We start from the raw sequence: 3,500 nt of genomic DNA on the forward strand, positions 1-3,500 counted from the left end.
TCGGACATTCACACCGTCTTACAGCGGAACACCTCCGCTCCCTCTTTTGATGATGTATGGTTAGGCATTTGCACCTTCTCTCACCCGCCTTTTACTATGGTCGGCCATTCACAGCTTCCTCTCCACCATACTTGTATGGTGGGATATTCACACCCACTTGCATCCGAAGACCTCCGCTTCCGCTTTTGATGGGAACTGACAACATAAGAAGTCCGGACATACTTTGATAGTATATGAATAAGTGGGTAGCTACTGACAAGCATTAAGCATGTCACACAGCCCAAACATATAACATTTCAGGACACACCACACAGTTAACAACCACAGTGAAGCGTGTCAAAGCCCAAACATGTAACATTCAACAGGACACTTACACAACACATTCAAATCAAACAGTCAGACAACATACAAGAACATATACCCCAGCCGGCATTGCTCCCTGCCTATTTTCGTACAGCACACTATGTGTGCGCACACCTTTATTCACAAACTCTTCAACTTATACTCTTTTACCGAAGTTGCTACAGCTCGATTGGCCGAATACCCTTTGATCCTATTTCGGTGAATTTGACATCTGCCTTACATATAACAGATTAGCGGTTTAGCAGTTTTAATTTAGTTTGAGTGAAGGAATTCATTTTATAGCAAAATCCGAAATCGTGAAGAACTCATGAAAGTAAGCTTATTCTTGGATTCCTGAAACTTTAGATTTGCTCTTTCTTTTACTGCAAAGTACAACGTTGTTTTTTTTGTTTAAATCTTTCTAGACATGGTAAATATTAAGGACAAAGCAGTTTTCACATAGTTTGAGTGAAGGAATTCATTTTATAGATAAAATCCCAAGAGTCTGATGGGAAAAGAGAGTGAATGCGAAGTAGACTTTAACACGGCTATGGGAGCGAGCCGAGTGTGGGCTAACCAGGAGAATTGCTTGAAAGAAATGCGACCCCGAATGAGCGGTCAGAACAAAGCCTCAATACGGGATTCTCGTGGTGTTTTTGTTGCTGCCTTGTCTTTTGCACAGAGTAAAAGACAAGGCAGCCATCGAATAGGGCCCGATTGTTCCTACTTGGTCAGCCGAGGAGCAAGGGGGGGGGGAGCAAGCGTCTCAACCAAGCAAAGCTCACCATGGGGAAGGTGGCTATGCCAACAAGCCTGATGCCCTGCTCCCGCAGTGACGGATAATCGTACTCTGGTTTCTCTTCATAACGTACAAGTCTTTCGCCTTTTACTAAAGATTTCTGTGGAGAGCAGCACTAATGAGTTGTTTCTATTTTTGGCAGGCTTTACCTTTGCGGGTGAAGCCCTTTCTGTCTGTGCAAAAGAAATCTTGTTACTGTGCAGAGTGACTTCTCTGAGTAGAGTCGCCTTACTTGTTGCGACTGTGCCGATGTTCGAAGCTGGAGTGCAAAGTTGTTGCTTGAATGGTGCTTGCTGGAGCGTGCGGGAGTGCAAAGTTATACCATTTAAAAGGGCTGAAGAGTGCTCAGTGCAGCGGGTGGGCGACACTCTGGCCACCTTGAAAACCGAGGTTACATCCACTACCAGGGGCAGCCCAAGTTCTGCCGCAAGTGTGGTGAGCATGGGCACCTGGTTGAGGCTTGTACCAAGGTGTTATGTGGGAAGAGCAGAGAAATTGGGCAAACTTTTGGAGAGTGTCCAAATGGCAGGAAATGTAATCTCTGTGGAGAATTAAATCACCTCTTCAGAGATTGCCCTAAATCTTTTGCCAACAAATTAAAGATGGTAAAGCCACAGTCAAGCCAACAAAGAGAAGGACCAAAGGTGGCAGTTGGTGAACAAAGTGAAGAGGTTGACCCAATAAATTCAAACTTCCCGCCAAAAGCTTGGATTGGAAGTGAGGAGCAAAAAGGGGAGGGGCCTGTAGAGGCCTCACCACTCAGTGTTGAAGTCTGTGAGAATTCACAGGCAGAGGGTGGAGCTACGCTAAATGAGGAGGAAGAGCAGACAGGTGAGTCTAGTGAAGATACTCACCTCCCCGAAGGTCAACAGAAGGTCAATTTGTTGATAGGCATTCATTTATTTCTTCACTTCTGATGAAGTTTCAACAATAAACAACAAACTTTGTATTATTAGAAAGAACCAGAATCATTCTTCAGGAATCCGAAAATAAGCTCTATTTTATGAGTTATGCACGAATTCGGATTCTCCTATAAAACGAATTCATTAACTCAAACCAAGTTAAGACTGCTTTGTCCTTCATATTTATTCATGTCTAATCAAGTTTCAACGATAAACAACGTTGTACTTTGTAGAATGAGAAAGAACTTCTTCAGCAATAAGCATCTCTCGACATATGACGAAGTACAGATTTTGCTATAAAATTAATTCCTTCTATCAGCCTGACTTAAAACTGTTTGTCCTCCTTATTTATCCACTTCAAATCAAGTTTCAACAAATAAAAAAAAGTTGTAGTTTGAGAAAGTACAACTTAATCTTCAGCAATCAGTATAAAAAGAGGTGCAAATGCCAACCATACATACCTACAAGGTGGAGCGGAAGTATTCAGCTGCAAGTAGGTGTGAATGTTCGACTATAATTTGTAAAAAGCGGGTAAGAAAAGGTTCGAATGCCCGACTATATATTAACAAAAGCGGGAGGAGAGGTCTTCGGATGAGAGTGGGTGAGAATTTCCAACCATAATCTATAAAATACGGTGAAAAAAAATATGTGAATGCCTCATAGAATACTAAAAGCGGAAGTGTTCGGCTGCAAGAAGGTGTGAATGTCCGACTATATTTGGTGAAAAGCAGGTGAAGCAAGGTCTGAATGCCCAACCTTATATCATCAAAAGCGAGATCAGAGGTGTTTGGCTGCAAGAAGGCCATAGTTTTCCAAAAGCGGGTAAGGTGCGAATGTCCGACTAAATATCAACAAAATTTGGGGCGGAGGTCTTCGGATGCAAGTGGGTGTGAATATCCCACCATACAAGTATGGTTGAGAGGAAGCTGTAAATAGCCGACCATAGTTTGGAAAAAGCGGGTAAGAAAAGGTTTGAATGCCCGAACATACACCATCAAAAGAGGGAGCGGAGGTGTTCCGCTGTACGAAGGTGTGAATGTCCGACCATACTTGGTAAAAAGCGGGTAAGAAAAGGTTAAAATACCCGACTGTACACAATCAATAGCGGGAGCGGATGTGTTCGGCTACAAGAAGATGTGAAAGTCCGACCATGGTTTGTAAAAAGCGGGTAAGAAAAGGTGCGAATGTCCGACAATGTATGATCAAAAGAGAGAGCGGAGGTTTTCGGATACAAGAAGGTTTGAATGTCCCACCATAGTTTGTAAAAAGCGGGTAAGAAAAGGTTCGAATGCCCGACTATACACCATCAAAAGCGGGAGCAGAGGTGTTCCGCTGTAAGACGGTGTGAATGTCCGACCATAGTTGGTAAAAAGCGGGTAAGAAAAGGTTAAAATACCCGACTGTACACAATCAATAGCGGGAGCGGAGTTGTTCGGCTACAAGAAGGTGTGAAAGTC

The 3,500-nt window shown here is 43.2% G+C and overlaps 1 non-coding gene across 1 annotated transcript; it reads left to right on the plus strand.

The window, feature by feature from the left end:
• Nucleotides 1-1,187: 1,187 nt before the first annotated feature.
• On the plus strand, nt 1,188-1,301 carry LOC140274248 (U5 spliceosomal RNA). The gene has a single exon (XR_011908219.1). It is a non-coding gene; the product is annotated as a U5 spliceosomal RNA (small nuclear RNA).
• Nucleotides 1,302-3,500: the final 2,199 nt, after the last annotated feature.

The sequence above is a fragment of the Leuresthes tenuis genome, unplaced genomic scaffold, assembly GCF_036924035.1.
Source record: "Leuresthes tenuis unplaced genomic scaffold, fLeuTen1.0.hap1 SCAF_17, whole genome shotgun sequence".
Classification (NCBI taxonomy): Eukaryota; Metazoa; Chordata; class Actinopteri; order Atheriniformes; family Atherinopsidae; genus Leuresthes; species Leuresthes tenuis.